The sequence below is a fragment of the Protopterus annectens genome, chromosome 1.part0 (genome assembly GCF_019279795.1).
Source record: "Protopterus annectens isolate FY-2018-M chromosome 1.part0, PAN1.0, whole genome shotgun sequence".
NCBI lineage: Eukaryota > Metazoa > Chordata > Ceratodontiformes > Protopteridae > Protopterus > Protopterus annectens.
Genome location: NC_056725.1, coordinates 184,637,251 through 184,659,174, shown reverse-complemented (window position 1 = coordinate 184,659,174; position 21,924 = coordinate 184,637,251). Strand labels below are relative to the sequence as shown.

Here is a 21,924-nt window from a genome sequence, read left to right as displayed (position 1 = left end):
CTGTGCAGAGTCTGCATGTCCTCCCTGTGGTCGCGTGGGTTTCCTCCGGGTGCTCCGGTTTCCTACATCCCAAAGACATGCTGTAGGTGGATTGGACACTCTAAATTGGCCCTAGGCATGAGTGTGTGCCTTCTGTGGAAGGTTGGGCGCCGGGCTGGCAACTCGACACTGTAAAAACTCCACTGCCAATCATGAGCGGATAGGTGATCCACTGTGGTGATGCCTAACTGGGAAAAGCCGAAAGAAGAAGAAGAAGATCATTGATGAACAGTAGTCATTGTCAAATTTTATTGTATTATCATTTAGTTTAATCAGAGAATTTGACCAAGCAGTTTTTAATACCAGTTCCTTATCCTGGCAGGAAAAAAATCTCACAATTATGGATCTCAGATTTGTATTACTTTTTTTGATGACAGAGGGGCCACAAGTGCCCTGTGAGCTCTTTCAATACATGAAGACAACACTTTCAAGAATACCCTGTTCAGATGGCCAATATCCGAAAACAAAACTCAGAAACAAAGAAACACTCCAGACTTTAATAAAAACAAAACGGTAAGCAAAGCTTTCAGGTTTCCCCTTCCTCAGTGCTTTATGAACAAAGTATTAAAACACATTCAATTTATATAAATTGAGCATTAAAACACTTGACACTGCCACTCAATCATAGTAAAACCAAGTGATATTATCACAATTGCATTTGCTTCCTAATTAAAACTGGTTTTAGACTAATTGCATTGTTCAAGCCTGGAAGACTATCAGCCTTGAAGCTTAAGATCCAACTGTAGTCTTCATTCTCCAAGATATTATTTATGTCCCTCTCCTGACATTTTTATGTATAACACTAACGGCTCTGAATTTGAAAGTATGTGTATCATCATTATCCATAATATGTTTAGCCAAAGCATTTGTTATAACATTTCTTCTAATGTCCGATTTATGCTCTATAATATGTTTTTTGAACTTTCAACTACATTTACCAATGTAAAAACATGGACATTGTGAACATGTAGCAAGATAAACAGCACAATAAGTATTACACGTTGCATAACAAGAAAATATAAACTTTCTCCCCGTTACTGTATGAATAAAATAATTGCAAACAATAATGTTTTTACAACAACTGCAATTATAACATGGGAACGTACCTTGTTTGTTATTAATTACTCTAGGCATCTTAAAATCCTTGTAACATAACATTATTTTTAGGTTTTTTCTTGTACTATATGCAAAACAGGGTTTAGTGCCTATAATAGGCTTCAATTCAGGCATAGCCATTAATACTTTCCAATTTTTTTTGTATCACTTGCATAACATGCCTTGTCTTCCTACTAAACGTAGTCACATATCTAATTTTATCTTTGTTGACTATGGTATTAGGCACTGCATCCAACATTGTATTTCTTACTGCATTGAAGAATGGTGCAGTTGCCCCTTTTCTTTCATTGGAAACTTCGGTCATAATATCATTCAACATAGCACTTCTATATCCCATCAAGAAAATCGGCAGACATTCTGTCGTCCCATTTATATAGTCAACGTAAGTCTTCAAAGTTTCCAGATCTCCCTTCCAGATTCCACTACCTGGACCTGCAGAAGAAAGGGAAAACAAATGAGAACACATTAACACACATATGCGACACATACTATTACAGATATACAGAGCATTAGTGCACATGACTTATATACTACACTGTCTAGGGATGTGTTTTTATTTCCTGTATTACTCTTCCATGCTCTGTCTCCACTTCTCAGCTACTGTAAGACAAAATAAGAAGAACTTAATACAGTTCTGGACCTGTGAAAAGAAAAGTGTAAACATATGCTTACAGTAAATCTATGGCTGACTGTCTCTAACCTCTGCTTCTCTTTGGTTAAGTAGGTTGGGCTGACACCACTGCAGGTAACTATACCAAGGCCTACACTGCTCACCAGAATGGATGATGCTAATATAATAACCCACTGAACTAGCAAGATCATGCTAGACATCAGCCTTGTACAAAGGACTATCACATTGGCCCCATAGTTGCTTTCCCTGTTGTAGAAGAATAAGAAGAACTAGCTCTCCTTTGGACACCAGACAGGAACTCCACTGTTCCAAGTTCCTGAAGCAGCCATGATCACTTAGACAGGTCTGCCTGAGGAGCCATGTTTTAGCCCTACACACAAGGATACAAGTTCTGACTTCTCATTGCAGCAACAAGGTGCTTTAAAAAGGCTTTATAATGCCGACATACAGTGTTACAAGCATTACTGATGCAGTTCTTGCACTAAGCGTGAGTGTGGCCACTAACATATTCTGCCCTGCTATGAAATGTATTTCTGTACCCTGATAATTCCTGGAATTTAGAATTAGTGATTGCCATAGCACAGTGCTCCTGTGTTTTGCATTTCTGAATCACTCCACCATGTTTGGCAACACAGTGCTAGAGTTTGTATCATGTACATACTTGTCCCTCATTTGCATTTGGAACTATATTTCCATATCATTGTATAGTTATTTGCAAACCCTGTACACCATTTTTACCTTAATGTGTTCATGCTATGTGTGTCTCTGATTGGTTTCGTTCTCTGTGGCATTACTTTCCACATTAGTATGCAAAGTGCAGTCCACCACCTGGGAATACCAGTCCATGGAATATATAGTCTTTGGAACTTCAGTCATAAATATTGGATAATGAAGATACAGAAGCATAAAATTCTCTCTCACTTTCCAAGACAAAATTTAATCTGTGATAACTTAAAAAAGATCTTTTTTATTAAAAAAAATGTCTAATGAAAAACTTTCACAAAAAAAGCTAAGCCAAGTAGTCTGTATATTTCTCATACAACTGAGTGCTCAAAACATCTTTATTACTATCATACAGTTTGGACACAGCAAAATAAAAATAGAAAGAAGATAAAAAACACAAGGATGCAACAAGTCCAACCTACCACCACAAGAATCTTTACAGAACAAGATTCCACACTGAATGATATTCAAGCATAAGCACTCCCAAAAACCTAAATACCACATTCAAATCAGTTTTGTCCATGAGGCAGAAAATGTATACACCAGTGAAATAGCAGAAAACAGCCAACAAGGTATTGTTAATCAAATAAACTTTATTCTAAAAGAACATTTAAAAGGATCTCCAAAACTGCACAACCCCTTTATCTTTGCAACTTTCTGTAATCACCATCTCTTCCCACAAGATCTCTGTTGAAAAACAATATCCCAAACCTCCATTTGCTGCAAGGAAAATTATATTCTATAAAGTCAGTTTTGGGACCCAAAACCCAGACTTTAAGTTACAAACCAGCAGTACCTAAACAGTTATGTGAGCTAGATGAAAACTGCAACATGCAAGACCTGTCTCTGGTAAGTTAAACAATATTAGTTGTTAGGGATAAAATAATGGGAAGCAATTACCCTTAAAAAGACCAGTGGAGGTGAGTAGCTAAATCCTCCAGGGTGGAAAAATAGTGTTAGTCATCAAAATACCAGAAAGAATAAGAAGTCTAAATGTACAGGATATGAAATGAGATGAAGTAACATCCAGAGAGATTGAAACAAAGTTAAGGAAAGCCTCTAATTGGAAAACTCCAGGCTCAGATGCAGTACCTAACTTCTGGCTAAAACCATTAACATCTTTGCACAAAGATTTAGCCATGAGTAAGAACTATTTATATGTGCACTGCAAACAGACACCAGCCTGGCTAACAATGCTCCTACTTAAGAGTGAACCTGCAAGCTACCCTAAAAACTATAAACCAATAACTTACCTTCCGATGACATATAAACTATACACTGGAATTGATGCGGACTGAGTTTATAGTCATTTAGAAGAAAACTCAGTTATGGCAATAGAACATGGGATAACTTGGGAGTACTCCCCTCCTCAACAGCACCAGTCCAGTAACCATCCATTCACCAAACAACATATGTAAGTTGACTCATGTATAGATCATAGATGATCCAAAAAATGAATCCCAGATCCATAATGGTGTGAATATCCCACATATGAGAGCAAATTTAAGTATTGAATCTTGATTTTGTAAAACAGTGTCAACAACTTGCTTAATCAAAAGCAATGTAAACACAGGTGCCAGGCCACTCAAAACTACCAGCAGAAATAACTCAGCAAGGAGATGTAAATGCAATATTTTCATTAAAAACATGTAATTTTTATTACATAAGGCAATCAGCTGCCAGTTACTAAGATCTAGCACACTGACATTTTTCCAAAAAAACTATACAACTGTATCTACAACAGCCAACTCAGTAACGCCATAAAACAACCACTCATTAAAATTGTCAATAGTTCCTATTTTTCTACAACTGACAGCCTCTTCTAAAATCCATAACTGATCCCACCTAGCCCAGGTACAGCATCAGTATTAACAAGACACAAAACAGTATCCAACTCAGTCATGGAAATAAACCTGGCCATCTGGTCTCTTGACTAAAGAAGGAGTATGCTAAGCCAGACATCACCCAGGAGACACCCCCTTATACAGAGAAGAAAAAACACATAATCAGAAATATTCGCAGTATATCACTAAGCCTACCTTGCAAAATGACATTCAAATCATACAATCCCACAAAGACTGTTCCATCTGGTAACATTTTCCATATAGTGGTGTAACTGCCTCCTTCTTGCCATTCAAAAAAAAAAACAACAAAAAAAAAAAAAAAGTGTTGTTGTTGCAAGCCACTCATGTTCCATTTATTCAACTCATGAGTCTGGGTATTGTTCTGGGCCCATTATAGATATGTCATGGGACAACTGGAATCAGCTATATGATTGAGTACTTTGGATTGTTATGAAAAGGCAGAGGCGGTGTGTGAGAAGACAATGAAAGATTTGTTTCATTAGTTGCAGTACTTTTTAAACCGCTGTTTGCAAAGTTTAACTAGGTGGAACTGTTCCCTATCTACAAAACTCCAGCAAGCAATAATTCTGCACAAATCCTAACATCGTTCACCTACAGCATCCAAGTAAATCATCATTAAAATCTCTTGCAAGAAGGCTATCCCTGTTCACTACCAAGAAAAGCTTTAAATCTTCAAATAAATTAAGCATCTCTGTTGTAAGCATGCAGTATTACAGATCACAAATGGTTTCTTTTCAAATGGAAATTTACACAATACATCTGTCTGGGCAAAAAAATTGTTACATCCAAAATATATACCTGCCTATTGCAGAAAAGGATCATAATACTTACACACCTATTCATACAAAAGCCCACAAAATTCTATTCCAAAATACCTCAAACTAAGGCCAAAAAAAACCTGAAAGAAAGCAAATATCCACTAAACAAATATCTGTCAGCTGTTCTCTGCACTACCTATAAATCATCAAACTTCTAGTATCATTTAACAATCTATTAATATTCAGTGACAACACTGACAAGTTAACTACCCCATTTTTAATTTTTTTCTATGCTCTTTTAGCTTCTTCCATTTAGAACACACTTACATAAAACAATTCTATTAAAAACATCTTCCAATTCACAAATCTCCAGTGTGTCCTCAGTGTCCCTGTCACACCCATCACCTTCTGGCAAAGCAGACATTTTGGTATAGCACAATTCCCTGTCAAAAGACAGCATCATCAGGGGCAGCTCATCGTATTGGCTGTAACCTCCCTAATGTAAATGAAATAAATAAATGAATTGTGTTAAATGCAGAAATTCAACTATTACTTTTAAATTAAAAACAATAGCTGACTTTCTGTCTTTCTGTTTTGTTCTGGATGCTCAGAACTCCACAGCTGATCATGAGCAGACTACTAAGGAGACCCATAATAAAACAAAATGCAGAAAAAAACATCGGCTTAATCCACTTATCAAGCTGTTTTCAAAACAACTAAGCATTAGACTTACTCCATCAACTGGCAGAGCTCTTCAGGATATCAGAAATGTTGCTCAATGCGTGCCTCACTGAGCTGTGGCATGTAGCAGTGTGGAGCTCTTTGTATTGGCTCAGGTGACTCAGGTGACTTGAGACAGCCTGACTGAAAATGAAGAAAGGACTTAACATATGAGTGCAGTGGCATGAGCACTGGAGAAAATGTTGGTTGTTAAGTATTTCTACAGGGATTTTGTCTGCTACTGCCAGCATCATATAGGAAGGTTAGTACTTAATTTAAATGTGTGTGTGTGTGTGTCTGTCTGTCTGTGTGTGTGTGTGTGTGTGTGTGTGTGTGTGTGTGTGTCTGTCTCTCTCTCTCTCTCTCTATATATATATATATATATATATATATATATATATATATATATGGGTTATATTACTTCATCATCGAAGTAATCGTACCCCCCCCCCCACAAAAACATATATATTTTTTTTTTTTGGAGTTTTTGGACACTCGATCATATGATCTCGACCATAAGAGTTTCAAGTTTCTGAAAACTCAGTGATGTAATATTAACCCATATATACTTATATGGGACAATGTCACATAATCGAACCACACTTCACCAAAACTCTTTTCGTAGAGAAAAACGAATGTTCAATAAAGTGAACGGTCAAATCAGTGAAAAATACCACAGGGAAAGGAAGCACTTGGCCACCTTACGAACAACATATACACCGCTGTATGTCAAACCAACCCAGGTGGGGGCTGCAACCCCCACCCCCTAACTTTGTATACCAACTCTGTGATCGCACTACAGTGGTGAAAAGGGCAGTTTCCTAATATTGGCCGACTGCTTCCTTTCCCTGTGGAATTTTTTGCTGATGTGAACATTTGCTTTACTGAATGTTTGCTCTTTTCTTCTCTGTGAAAAGAGTTTTGGTGAAGTGTGGTTCAATTATGTGAAGTATACCCACATACACACACACACACACACACAAATATATATATATATATATATATATATATATATATATATATATATATATATATAGGTAGATAGGGTCTATATTAGTTCGGCGAAAATCACTTCCGCGATTCACTGCATTTTCCAAAGGAAAGGAAAAATTTGCCCTGCAGCACAATGGAACCCATAACTAGCTAAACCAAACCCACCTAAGGGGGGTTTACCACCACACCACATGATGTGAGGAGGCTGTTCCCCCACGCACCCAACTATATATACCAACTCCGAGATTGCACTACAGTGGGGAAATGGGCAAAGTTGTGTAGTTGGCCAACTACTTCCTTGCCCTTGGTAAATTCAGCGAATCATGGAAGTGATTTTCACTGAATAGATGTTGAAGGAAAGGTGTTTGCTGAAAAGAACGTTCAGTGAACTAATATATACTCGGTAGATAGATAGATATACATGCATGTATATCTATGTGTGTATCTCTATCTGTATATATCTTGGGGGCATCTCTCCCTAATTTTGCCTAATAGTTTGGTCTGTTTTCATCTTTCTTGTAAACTGTGTCACTCTAGTACATCTGTGAGGATTACAGTTACTAAAAAGTTGCATACATTTTGTTTCAAACTCAACCCCCAGACAAAAGCATGCTAATGCAAAGTCTGTTATTTTAGCAAATTTCTAAGCATATGACTTCAGAATCTGTCCTTGATTGTTGTTTTGTGTCCCCTGTTATATTTCAGTTTTCTCCCTGAATCTTGAGCTAAGTTGTTTCTTTTTTTTTGGGTGGGGGTTACAGAGGCAGCACATTGTATTCTGACAGTAGGAAACTGAGAAGATAAATCCTGCATGGCCATACTTCTCAACCTCGTGCACAAAAATATCTGGACAAAGACAAAAATAATGGGAGAACAAACCCCCAAATAGGGACAACTTTTAAATATTGCTCTTATATACTTAGAAAGTTCCTAGAATAAAAGGTCTTGTGTTACCATACATTTTGCAAAGGATATGAAGTATGAAACTGAAATGACTGTCATTATTTAAAGAATTCAGTCATCACCGATTTGGCATTTAATTAAGAAAACCAACACTTTTATGAGGAATATGAGGAATAGACCAAAATATGAGACAAAAATCTGGACAGTCTGGGAAAATCTGGGCAGTTAAGAGGTATGTGCCTGGCAGTTATGTATTTTTTATCTATTTATTTATTTATTTGACTGCAACCAAACACTTGAGGTATACAGTTACAGTCATGCAACTGGCTATAATTGATAGTCATATCTGTGTATGTGTGAATGTTTATATATGTATATGGGAACAATGCTATTAGTAGAATGTTCAGAAAATCAAACAATTTTAGTGCTGACACAAGACCTCTAATGGTTGCATGATTGCTGAATGCCAGCATTAGTTTGTGGGAGTTTGCGGTACAGAGTGGAATGTGAATTTGTCCTTTCCCACTGTTGTGCAATTTTGAACTTGGCGTATATAAATAGCTAGATTGTCCAGCCTTCCACAAGGGGGATTCAGAGAGGTTTATCCTCCTGCAAAAACATTTATTTGCTTTGTTTGTTTACAGATTTTGAATAACATGTTATTCTAACTAGTTTCTAAGTATATAAAACCAATAGCTGTTTCTGATTTTTGTCCTTTATCCACTAAGTTTTCTCTTTCTTGAGAAAAGAGATTTAGAGATATGTTGGAGTTTGATACAACCAAACACCTGAGCTACACAATCAGTCATACTAATGTCTGTAATTGATGTCATGTTTGTTTGTGGTGTTTGTGTGTGTTTGTGTGTGTGTGTGATTTGTATGTGTGTATATAAATATATGTATTCATATGTGTGTATGTGCACATCCTAAATACTACCAACCTACACCAATTCAAAAAATTACTTGAAGACCACCTCACTAGCAAATGGCTCTGCTCCTGCACCAGCCCTGGATAACAGCACATAAACTAGAACATCCTTCCTCCCCACTGATAATAGGCACCTCCCAGACTCCTCTCCCACTTTTCTGTTCCATCACCCACATTTCCACCCCCTTCTTTATTAACCTAGAGCAACAGAGCTAACAGCACCTACTTGCTATTTAGACTAAGGAAAAAACAACTACTGTGTTCATTATTCACTACTCTATGCTGTTGCTACACCTATGCATACATCAACTTCTACACCTGCCCTGAAAAAATGATATATATATATATATATATATATATATATATATATATATATATATTTTTTTTTTTTTACATAAATATATGTAAAAAGTGCTGTCTTTTACCTATGTAAAGTGCTTATTGTATAATCTGATGTACAATTCTTGTATTCTTCTTAAATATGTCTGTTAATCCTTTCTAAATAAACACTGAAACTTGTTTTGGAACTTTTCTTCCTGGGCCTCCGCTAAAAATGGGGTTCCACTCAGATAGACTATCGTGGTCAATAAATGTAAAATAAAAATAAATAATAAATAAATGTATGTGTATATTAATATACACACGTGTGGGGGTCTAGATGCTCTCAGTTGTCTCTGATTTTTTTTTTTTTTTTTTTTTTTTAGCTTCACAGTGTAGTCTGTTCCTTGTAAGGGGTAGTTTTTATGGCAAATCAATGATGTGGCATCCTTCTCAACATTGCAATCATATATTTCCTATCAGTCTGAAATTTGTATTTCATGTTCACTTCATCAACATGTATTGGAGACTATATTACATATATGGATTATTTAAAAACAAGCAAAAGTAGACTGTTGCAGGATGAATATGTTAATAAACAGGGGAAATTTCTTTTAAGGTGGGTAGAGGAACTTAAGAGATGGTCTTCATTTTTCACTGTTGCAGTCATCACATTTGGGTTATCTGCTTGCAGTAGCCCTCAGTCGGCCTGATTAACAAAGTCTTGGGTCCTGCGTCGGTTGCTGTCTCTTCTTCCGTGACGTCAGGTAGTCAGGGCTATAAAACATGCAGCTGACACCATTACATCAGTCTTTCTTGCCATGCGGTGCCCGAAGCAGAAGCAGTTTGCAAGTGCCGGTCGGCCGACTCCTGAAATTTTCGTTTTTGAGTTTCAGAACCGAAGTCTTCAACTTAAAGCTAAGTACCCCATTGGGGAAATTTTTTCTTGCTCTAAACCAATGTCAGTAAAAGTAAATAATTGCATTTCTTGTGGAAAGCAAATACCTCATAAAGATTTTCATTCGTACTGTATAACTTGCCTAGGCCCTGACCACGATGTACCTCTGTGTCAGTTTTGTGCCTTATTTAAACAATGAACTATCCGTCATTGGTATATTTTCGTTTCTAAATTTTTTGGTGCTCGGTTTAATTATCCAGATATGTCTTTGGTAAGCCATCCAACTACCGACATTCCGAAAAAACGCAAAGATATAGACAGAGACAGGTCGCCTAGGTCCAAAGCTGCCGACGACACTTCTTTTAAGCCAGTTGCCAGTTCGCCAGTACTCAGTGAGGTGCCTTCGCAGCCCCTGATACCCGCTACTTCAGATTCGTAGGCCTCTACTGAGACCCATTTGGAGTCTGGTATGCCGCGAGATGCTTCAACTGTGGAACCTGCGGATGTCTCTACCTTGGATGGGTCCAGAGCCGCTGTGCAGGCACTGACTTCTGAGGGTGTATTCAGGCCTACTGACTTGCATATTAAACTGATGCCATCTTCTTCATCAAGGCCTAAAACTTGAACCATGCCTAGAAAACTGATGCCCAGACTACATGGTCAGGCCTCTATGCCTAAAAAACAAATTATAAGAATGGCTGAATACCTTATTACTTTAATCAGGGGAAGCCAACCTTCCCCCTCTAAGAGACCTAGGACTGAGTTTGCTTATGATACCTCTGACCAGGATTCTGAAATTTCTGTTTCCTCTGATGACCAGGATTTACCCTTATCTACCTATGAGGATTCTGATGCTAAGGACTCTATTCCCTCTGCTCCCCCCCAGAGGATTTCTCTTTTGGTGAAACCTTGCATACTCTTAGGGAGCATTTTCATTGGGAAAGTCAGGATTTCTCTGATTCTAAAAAGAGGCTTAGGGATTTCTTACTCCTGCCCCAGCACAGGCCTTTAGCTATCCCTCCTGTACTACACATTGTTGATGATGCCTTTTCGGAATCTAGCTTGGCCCCTGACTCTTTACTTCCTGCTCCCAGAAAACCTGATAGATATTACAGGGTTCCTGACTCTCACAAGTTCCTTTTCAAAAATCTAACTGCGAATCCTGAGACCATTTCACAGGGACCCAAGGGCATTAAAGCTACTACTGCCAAAATTCCTACCCCCTCTGATAGAGACTCCAGGGCGCTGGATAGATGGAGTAAGAAGGTATACAATTCTGCAACCTTGGCCATTAGGGCCTTAAATTGCCAGTTTCATATGTTAAAGTATCAGCAGCATATTATTGGATTGCTTAAAAAGAAAATTATGTTGATTCCTGATTGTGCTGAAAATAAGGATTTACAGGATGTAATGCATTCTACTGAACAGGTTGTAAAACATACCTTGTAATGTGGTTTTGATTCACTAGAGGCATCTTGCAGGGCCACTGTCACTGGATCTGTACTTAGGAGGCATGCTTGGCTTAAGGAGCAATCTTTGCCAGGTCATGTTAAAGCTAAATTACTGGATGCTCCCTTAAATCAGGACCGCCTTTTTGGCAGCAAGGCAAAAGAAGTTCTTAAAAAGATGGAGGAAAAAGCTAAATCTATGCAAACCATTAAAGATTTCTTACAAGTACAACCTCTAAGATTTAGTAGGCATTGGCCCTCTAAGAATTGGTCCTTTCCTGCCTCTTCCGGGCCTTCTCAGTCCAAACCCAGATCCAGCAGAGCACCCAGGCTTCAGTCCCAGGGTACGCACAGGACTAAGCAGTGGGGGGCCCCCACTTCCAAATTTGGGACTAGTAAAACTCCCCCCTATGGTAAACTGTCACAATGACTTAATTTTAAAACTTCCAAGCACTTCTCAACTGACTGCCCCTTTGGGGGGGGGGGGGTGAAGATTGCGCTACATGCAAAAAACTGGGAACTCATTACCCAGGACAAATGGGTTTTAAATATAATTTCCCAAGGATACATATTTCACTTCCACACATTACCAACCCCAAATGGTTGGCCAGATCTACCTTCAAATCAGTGGGCAGAGGCTCAAAAGCAAGTATTCTCTCTCTTAAGCATAAAGGCTATTCAAACTGTACCATTAGAGGAAAAGGGACAAGGTTTCTACTCAAGACTTTTCCTGGTACCCAGAAAAGACAATTCATGGCGTCCTATCCTGGACTTGTCTACTTTAAACACCTTTTTGGTGATTCCAAAATTCAAGATGCTAACTCTTCACCAGTTACTCCCCTTGCTAGGCAAAGATGCCTGGTTGGCACCACTCGATTTAAAGGAAGCATACCTGCACATCCCAATTAGGGAATCTTGCAGAAGATACTTACGCTTCAAAGCAGGCTACCTGCACTATCAGTTCTCTGCACTGCCCTTTGGCTTATCTACTGTGCCCAGGGTATTCACAAAGTGCCTAGCTCCAGTCATTGCATTTTGCAGGCAAATAAATATTTAAATATACCCATACCTGGACGATTGTCTAATTCAGGCAGAAAGCCAGGACATACTTTTGAATCATCTGGCTTTTGTACAAAGGGGGTTAACTTGTCTGTGGTACACCATAAATGAAAAGAAATTTCACCTGGTACCCTGTCAACAAATTAAATTCGTAGGAGCAAGCTTGAATACAACTTCCAAGATGGCTTTCCTCATGCCAGACAAACAAATTCATTTGACAACCTACTTCAAACTAATGGCCACAAAAACCCTGCTATCTGCAAGGCAAATACTGCAAGCCTTGGGGTTCATGGCCTTCTGCATTATTCTAATTCCATATGCAAGACTGCATATGAGGAAACTGCAATGGTATGTAAAACGCCTATGGTGTCACCATTCTCAGGATCTAGAAGCAATGATTCCTATCATACCTTGCCTATGGTTAGAGTTCCTTTGGTGGGCAGAAGCCTGCCACCAAAACAAGGGACTGTCATTCACTCTACCCCCTGCCACCCAAATCCTAACAACAGACGCATCAGACTTTGCATGGGGGGACTCACCTGGCAGGGAAGTGCATTCAGGGCAAATGTAGCCCAAGTCAAATGTACCTGCATATCAATCAAAAAGAAATGTTAGCTGTACAGAATGTTCTGACAGCCTTCAAGGACCACATTCTTCCAGGACAATTAATGGTAAAGACAGACAACACCACTGTTAAGTGGTACATAAACAAGCAGGGGGATACCCAATATTACCTCCTCTGCAGACTAGCCATGGCACTGTGTAACACAGCCTTGAGCTACCAAGTGCATCTACAAGTTCAATTCCTGCCAGGAAAACTAAATACACTGGCAGACGGACTAAGCAGAAACCTCATGGACCCACACGAGTGGAAACTGGAACCAAAGACTTTCATCATGTTGACAAACAAATGGGGGAGCCCAGATATAGAGCTGTTTGCTTCCTTCCAGAACTGCCAATTGGACAAATTTTGCACAAGGAATCCCCACAAATGGAAAGTGGATGCTCTGTCCTTCAGCTGGAAAAATCTATCAGTTTATGCCTTTCCTCCTCTGCCTCTCCTCTCCAAAGTACTACTAAAGATCAAACAGGACAAACCAAGGACGATATTGATTGCACCAGACTGGCCATGCCAACACTGGTACCCTCTCTTGTGCAGTGTGTCACTGTTGGTCCCATGGCACCTGCCTCAGACCCCTACCCTGTTATCTCAGCAGGAGAACCAGATTCTGCATCCTCAGCTTCAAACTCTGAACTTAGCAGCCTGGCTAATTACCTAATCTCTCCTTTACCATCCCTCAGTAAACCAGTGATGGATATCATTTTAGAGGCAAGGAGGCCTAGTACTAGAAAATCTTATGTTGAAAAATGGAAAAGATTCTGTACTTGGAACCAATCTCAAGGGATGAGCACAGCAGTGCCCAACTTACCTCAGATTCTACAATACTTAACTGAGATGCTTCACATGAGTAGTTTTCCCAGTTAATGGTGGGGTAGTTGAAATCACCCATTATTAGGGTGTTTGGTTGAACCCTAATATTTTCCAGTACAGCAAGAAAAGAGGAGTGGGAATCCTGGGGCATGGTGGGTGATCTGTAGCAAGCTACAATTTGGATTGCAGTTTTGCCCAGAGTTAGTTGCAATTGGATAACCTCGGCTCCATTATGCTGAGCAACTAGCCTGGAGGTGTGGATATCCTTAATGAATATGGACACACCTCCGCCTTTGGTGTTCCGGTCTAGGTTACATGGCTGAAAAGTGTGGTATGAGTTATAGCCTGGTAGTGCAGGGATGCTCTCTGGAGCCTTGAACCAGGTCTCAGTCACTGCACAGATATCGATGTTCTTCATTTTAAGGAGTGCCTCGAGTGAGTGCATTTTGAGATTTAGACTTCTAGCATTGAGTAGCATCACCCTCAGTTTTTGCTTGCCTGTTCCTGTTACGGTGGTGACTTTGTCATTTGAACCTTAGAACCTTAGCCAGTATCCAGAATCCCAGGGGTGACAGGTACAGGCCATCTCTGGCAAAGCATCGTGGTCTGTCGACCATGTCATCCCAGGCAGACAGATACTGGATCCCTTTAGAATGGCACCAGAAGCTTAGCCAATTGTTGAAGTCAATCATTTTTGTCCTTGTACTGCGGCATCATTCTGGGTGATGGCAGAATGCTACTCAGGGCTAGGGTCATACCTGCCTGGGCTACAAGATTGGAGAGCTCTTCCATGTCTCTTTTCATGTAGTACAGGGAGGTACATCTCAGGTCATTCACACCAACATGGACAATGACAGAGTCATATTTGTACTTGCTGTGGAGTGACCTGAGTACGTGGGTTATGTGGTGGATCCTGGCACCCGACAGGCAGCTGACAGTAACCTTCTCCTTGTTTAGCCTGGTGAGTGGGACATCAGTGTGCCTGACTATAGAGTCACCTATGACTAGTGTGCTGGGTATGTTGTTTTGCCTTATTGGCTGTGGTTGAGTGGCACACTGAGTTTGCGGGCTATGTGTCATTTGGGTTGTGCTGGGGGGTGGAGGTTGCTTGCATTTCTGCTTTGGAGGCCTCTGTTGCTTGAGAGCCTCCACAAATGTTTTTGTGTTTCTATGTGTGGATTTTGGTGGTGTAGATTTAGTGAGACTATGTGATGAGTGTGGTGTGGTGCAAGTGTTTACCTTCTCCTCTTGACTGTCAAGTTCAGTCTTGATTGGAGAGAGCTTTACCTCCAGTTTGGCTAGATAAGTGCATCTCTCACAGGTTGTAGTGTTGGGTGGTAGGAGCAGAGGGTTGTCTGTGTACATGAGGCAATTTCTACATTGCCCCAAGATGCCCAGATTCATCAGATAGACAGGAGAGAACACTGGGAGCTGACCCTTGGACATGACTGAATAAAAAACTATTTTCTTCCAGATAAATGAGGAAAGTGAGTACAAGAGCTGTTTTTCTCCAAGCAAGTGAGGAAAGTAAGTACCAAAACTGTTTTCCTTTAGGTAATGAGGAAGGTTGAGTGCTGTAGTAATTAGTAGGTTATTTAGTGCTTACAAGTTCTGAACAAGTGCTGATCACGAATAAGCAAATTCAAGTGCTAAAACTAAGAATCTGTATCTGGATTAAACTAGTTACAGGAAAGGGGGGTAAACAAGTGCAAATGTGGGCTTTTAAATCAGAAAGTTGAGAGAGATGGAAAAACTGCCCAAATGGCCAATAACTACAATTTCTGGGCCAGAACCACTCCTTATGTGGTAGACAGGTTACCTAGTGCTTACCACTCCCACTGATAAGCTAGAAGGCTTCCCTCCAACACAGAAAGCTTGGGGGTGGGGGATCAGAAGCTTACATACAGTCCTGGATACAGCAAATCAGAATCTGGACTACACTAGTTACAGGAAAGGTATTATATATATATATATATATATATATACAGAAAAGTAGCTAAAACAGCAGTCAAAACAATTCAAATGCAGTGCAAGCTAGCACACTTGCGTATGTAGCAATGATAGACCAAACAGTTTAAAAAATGCAATTAAATTAAAAATTATTAAAAACAAGTGCAGAAGGAGTCTATTAAGTAGAATGAGGTAAAGAGATGGGACTGGGAGGAGTGTCCCAGATCAAATCTACAGTGGGGGCGGGCAACTGCAAAAGCCTCCAAATTTAAACAACACAGGAATAGGGAGGGTGGGTATGGGAAAACCAACACCTTCAGCAGAGATCTGAAAAACTATACAGTGAAGCAAGAATAACAGTGCACAACTCTGAAATCAGCCAGCAATGATATAAAATTAGTCAAACAACAATTACCAGTACACAACTCTGAAGTGCCAGAAAAATATACTCAGCTCTGTATATCTCCAGATAATTTGAAGAGCACTCTTTCAGGACACAGGAAGGCTCCAGCAATGATATGTAGACATTTTTTTCAGAATACAACAGGTAGGGGCTGACCAGCCGGGGAGGGTAGTAAGTGAATTTTTGGATGTATGTGAGTTGAAATGGCAACTTAACTTGGATGCAATGAACTATCCGGGTGTTAATGAAATGGTGAATGTTAATTGTGTTAAAATTAAAACATTTGTTAGGATAATATTATTATGAAAAACACCAAAAAGAGCAGGAACTAGATGCACACAGGTTTATTCTGGTACCTCGGCTTCCACAGCCTTCAAAGGAATAACCATTTCCAAAACACATGCATCATTTTATACAAATTTTCTTAAATTTTCTTAATTAGTTAATTGGATAATCATACATTATTAACAGAATTAAAGGGGCCATAGAAGAAAAATTACTAACACACAAACAGTAAAGTATTTTTGGTGTTTTTCGTGAGTTACTTGGAATTTTTGAGTTGTGCTAATATTATTATGATCAAGATATAATTTATGCAATTTTCATTATATTTTTGGAGTACATATAACCAGGGAAATAATTGTTATAATTTTAGTGTGGGTGCTGCTTTAAGTATTTTAAAAGCAAGCAATAGTATGTTACTTAATTGGTATGTGTATTTGAATGCTCGGTAGGTTGTTAAAAATTGTTCTGAAGAAGTCCCTATAGGATGGATGAAAGTGCTTAACTGTGCAGAACTTTAAACTGTACAATTTTTAGTGGTTTTATATTTAATAAATTATATTCATGTTCAGAGTGGACTTGGCTGGTGTCCTCCCTTTCTGGATTATTTGTTTTGTTTTACATTTTGTTTGTTTATGGATGTTATGTTCTCAGTCATTTAACAGAGAAATAAATGAAAGTGAAGAAACAAACAGTATATGTAGCCTTCATAGATGTGGAATCAGCTTTTGGCATTGTATATATTATGAGAAACAATGAGAAGGAAAGGTTTTGACATAAATTTATTTTTGTTAGTGAATTATATCATAATGCTTCTAGAAGTCAAAGAGCATCACAAAAGGACAGTACACTAATTGAAAAAGACAGAGATGTTTGTTAGCCCCCTGGTTACTTTAGATTTACATTGATGCTGGGGTAGGTAGATGTAAGGAAGAAAAGATTGCTATACCTTCAATCGAAAACACTTTGTGTCCTGTTATATGTTATGCAAATGATATTGTTATACTTTCCTTAAGAAGAAAGTTACAGCGACGGATATAAATTGTAGACGACTTCAGTCAGATTGAATTATGTATAAATAGAAGCAAAAATGTATGATTTTCAGTCATAAGAAAGGTAATGGTAACATGTATCTAGAAGGTAAACCAATGGAAAAAGTAGCAAGAATTAAATATTTGAGGACAATATTAGAAAAGACAAGCAGATGGAAAGTGCATTTTGAATATTTATGCTAAAATGTTGAAATGGAGATGTATAATTTATGCTGATTAGATAAAAGATTGTGAAGAAAGAGGACAACATATTTCTAGCAGTGATTAAAGTAAACTATACCCAACAATTGCCCATGGTATTGAAATACTGGGATGAGGTTCAAAGAATAATATAATGATTAAGGTTTACAGGGTGATAAGATACCTCACTGGATTGCTATCATCATCATTCCCAGAGATATATATCTTTGAATTGTTTTGGATATTATCAGAGAGCGTGAGAGAGAGAGATTTTGGAAATTGCAGTTTTGTCTAGCTGGAGTACAATGATGAAACACACAGATCAAGATTTAGTGAAAAGGTTTCACTGGAAAAGAAAGAGTGAGAGAGAAATTGTGAATAAAAAATAATATTAAATCAATAAAACAAATATTTACAAAATATGCAAAGAAATATTTACAAATAAGTTGCTATTACTTTCCATACCAAGGAATTTAATTCACAATTTGCACTGTTGTGTACAGCCTTAAAGGTTATGAACATAGTTAAAGAAAGCCTTGAGGTTGTCTTTGGCCTGGGAGGCTATTTTTTCTTCTTGATAGACATGATTTTACCCTCTGAGTTGTTTGCTTAGATTGATGAGATAGTTTTTATCCTGCTGGATGGTGTGTTCCCTGACTTTTGGTATGACTTTTTTCCTTATGATGTATCGACTGTTGATGTTTAGATTCCATTAGGGTGGCTTTTTTGAATTTGTTCTGATTTTATTTCTGGTAGGCACAGCTGTTTCTATCCATTTATTAACATTATTGCATAAAGCATCTGTGAACAATTCTATATAGGCAACTGTGTTCTCAGGGTCTGGAGTGGGGCTTGAAATTTTGACAGGTTGTCACTTAATAATAGGAAGTTTGCCTTGGAATAGTTCCTAAATGCTATGGGGTTAGCTAGGGTCTTGGGTTTTATTTTAATTTCAAAGGAGACAGCATTATGATCTGACCTTACCAGAGAGGACATTACACTGAGGGGAGGGGTACAGTATTCTCCCATGCTAGTGAGGACCAGGTTCAGTATGTTTACTCCCCTAGTAGGAGTGTGGACTATCTGGTCCAGGGTGTTAGTGTTTACAAAGTCCGGTAATCTCTGGGCCTGCAGGTTTGGGATCATGCATGACTCCTAGTTTATGGGGGGGGGGGGCTAAAGTTACCCATGAAAATGGTATTGGGTTGAATGGTGAGTGTCTCCAGTAAATGTATGTATGAGTTATGGGTTTCCTAGGTCATAGCAGGAAATCTATAGCTATGAAAGATATGGTATGAGACTTTGTCTGTGGTAATTTGGACAAGGAGAAGGTCAAGCTTGTCATCCTGTTTGACCAGCCCTGAGGTGACCTTGTTACTGATGTAGATTGGACACCTACAACTTTAATTCTTGCCTGGGCAGTAGCTGGCCTAAATGAGTGGGATGTGTTGTGGCCTTGCACCGTTGAGCTGCTCTCTGTGGCTTTAAACCATGTTTCAGTAACTGCACAGATATCTGCATTCTCTAGGGTGAGGTGAGCTTGGAGGGAGCAATGTTTCTTGTCTAGATTCCTGCATTGAGCAGTAACACCTTAAGATTTCCTTGGGTACATTTTTCTATGTAAGAAGATTCATCAACTTGGCATTGCCTAAAAATTGGCACTATGGGGGAGGACCATGTTTCAGCTAATATTTAAAAGCCTAGGGGACAGGTGCAGATCATCTTTGCCAAAGCAATCTGGTCTATTGACTATATCCTCCCATGCTGATAAATATTGCACCTCCTTGGAATGACACTAGAAGCTTAGCCAGTCATTAAAGTCAATCATCTTCTGTTCATGTTGTGGCATCATCCTTGGTGAAGGTAGAAAGCTGTTCAATGCTAGGCTCATACCAGCCTGGGACACACTGTTTGAGAACTACATAATGTTTTTCTTCATACAGTTCAGGGAGGTATGTCTCAGGTCATTTACATGCACATGGACTATGATAGAGTAATACTGACACCTGTGGTACAATTAACTGAGTGCATGAGTACCTGGTGGATAATGTCCCCTGATAAATAAAGGAAGATGGCTTTCTCCTTATTCAGCCTGGTGAGGGGGACATCTGTGTGTCTAACACTGGAGTCACCTATAACTAAAATATTGGTTTATTTGGTAGCTTGAATTATGGGCTTTACAGTAGAGGCTCCATGCGGCATGGCTGTATGTTTTGTAATGGGTGTTGTTTTGGTGGAGTCTTCTGGGCTACTGAGGATATCTGTTGTAGGTCAAATATCTTGGAGGTCCTTGGGGTTTATGAAGATTATTTTTAAGATCCTCAGCATATGTGGGTCTCTGTGTCTGATCCATACTGTGTCTGGGGAGGCACATTGTGTACATTTCTGACAACTTGGTTAGTATTATGTGTGCATGTATATGATAGTTTTGCCTCGAGTGACATTGTTAAATATATCTCTCACATACCTTATCACATTGTTTGAGAATACCCTAAGGCAAGTGCCACATTGCCTCATGATGCCTATACCCAGCAAGCTAGCTGTGCAGATAGCAGGAAAGTTCATGTCCATGGTTTCTGGGTCTACCTAGGTAGTCAGTAAGTTGCTGCAGGAGTGAAGAGTAGTACATGGAGTATCTACTTCTAAACATATGGGGCAGTACTTGTCCCTACTCAAACTAGTTTCTATTTGAGCAAATGGGTAGTCGTGCTGGGCCAAAAGTGAATGCAACAATTCTGTACCAGCAACAAATTCAAAGTAGCAAATTGCACAATAACACTGCCTGGATGGCTTCTCAGAAGTGCAAATCTCAGCAATCAACAAAGAATACAATATCAGGGACCTTTAAAATGATAAAATCAACAAATAAAGAAAAAAATTAAGTAGTAGCACTCTAATACAGTTAAATGAAAAGCAAAACAATTAAATAAATCTCTTATCCGCAAAGGATGGAGCAGGATTTATTCAGGACCCTCTCAGAGTGTAGTGAGGACACCAAGTAGATGAAGCTCTGGCAAAATGAGCATATGAGACACTTTGTAGTAAAGGAGATTTACTCATGAGCAATACCTCATTTGCTGAGTGGGCATGCAGTATTATGGATCTCAGGAAAACAAGGGGTGGCAAAAGTACTTGAACAGATTATACAACTGACAATAGAAATGAAGGGGGGAGGGAGACTTTGGAAGTCTAATTACTATAAAGGTCGGAAGGCAGAGACACACGCTTTTAAAACCACAACAGAGAAAGGGTAGGAAGGTTGGGGAAAAGTTCAAGCTGTAAGAAGCAGAATAGCAAGAGAACGATGTAATCAAATGAAGCCAGTGTGGGAACTCTGTGACTTCAGAACCCTTTGCAAGTCACAGTTCTCTAAGCCCTATGACTCTGAGCTACAGGTCAATGACCCGAGGTAGGTTAGAATTTCAGATATGTTTTGAATATAAAAGAACAGGGAATGTCTTGTGAATTGTGTTTTCTCTTATAAATATAACACAAAATATGAAAGCCCAGGAACCCTCCTTTCTTTTTAGATGTAATAGTTGCAATATCTGATGCATCTAATGGTTTGCACGTTATTAAGATACTAGGGTGGATTCAAGAACAGGAAGCAGAGTTGGATGTGTAGTGGCAATTTCTATATGACAAGTAAAAACGGGTTTAATTACTTGTTTTCTCCAGTCCATCAATTGCAAGATAATGTCATGTTATGAACTCTGGGTGCTGGGAAAAATACTGTATATAACTAGTGGCTGTGTTAAACTAAAAAAAAAAAAAAAAAAAAAAAAAGGTTGATACTGTCTTGTTTGTGATGGACCCATTTGTGAATAGTACTTCTTAATTTATCTAATTTATGACCGCTAGGGACAGTATTTGTGTAGTAAGTGAAAGCCACAGAACTTAGATATCTAGAGCTTAAGATTTTCTATATATATCCTATTTTACAGCCTTTTATTTTATTTCCCTGTGTATGCAAACCTACACATATTTTAGTTTGTATATGCACAATTTTCTTTATTACCAAAATAAAGATTATTTCTTAATCTTTAAGCTGTAGTGGCTGTCACCTATTCATTCATTCATTATTTATTTATGCATTGATGATTATTCTGAGGGGAGGATAACCATTATTCACACTGCTGGTTAACAGGATGTGTGGCATGCATCTCCCATTATACTGCTTAGGTTTACTACCAGAGGAAATGATCTCAACGGGTGGGTTCATATCT

At 38.8% G+C, this 21,924-nt stretch overlaps 1 long non-coding RNA gene across 1 annotated transcript in view; it reads right to left on the bottom strand.

The window, feature by feature from the left end:
• Positions 1 to 375: 375 nt before the first annotated feature.
• The window catches only part of LOC122789057, a 229,537-nt gene continuing 207,988 nt past the window's right edge, over positions 376 to 21,924 (bottom strand). Inside the window, exon 4 of the long non-coding RNA XR_006362767.1 lies at positions 376 to 1,587. This is a non-coding gene — a long non-coding RNA (uncharacterized LOC122789057). The remainder of the gene's footprint in view (positions 1,588 to 21,924) is intronic.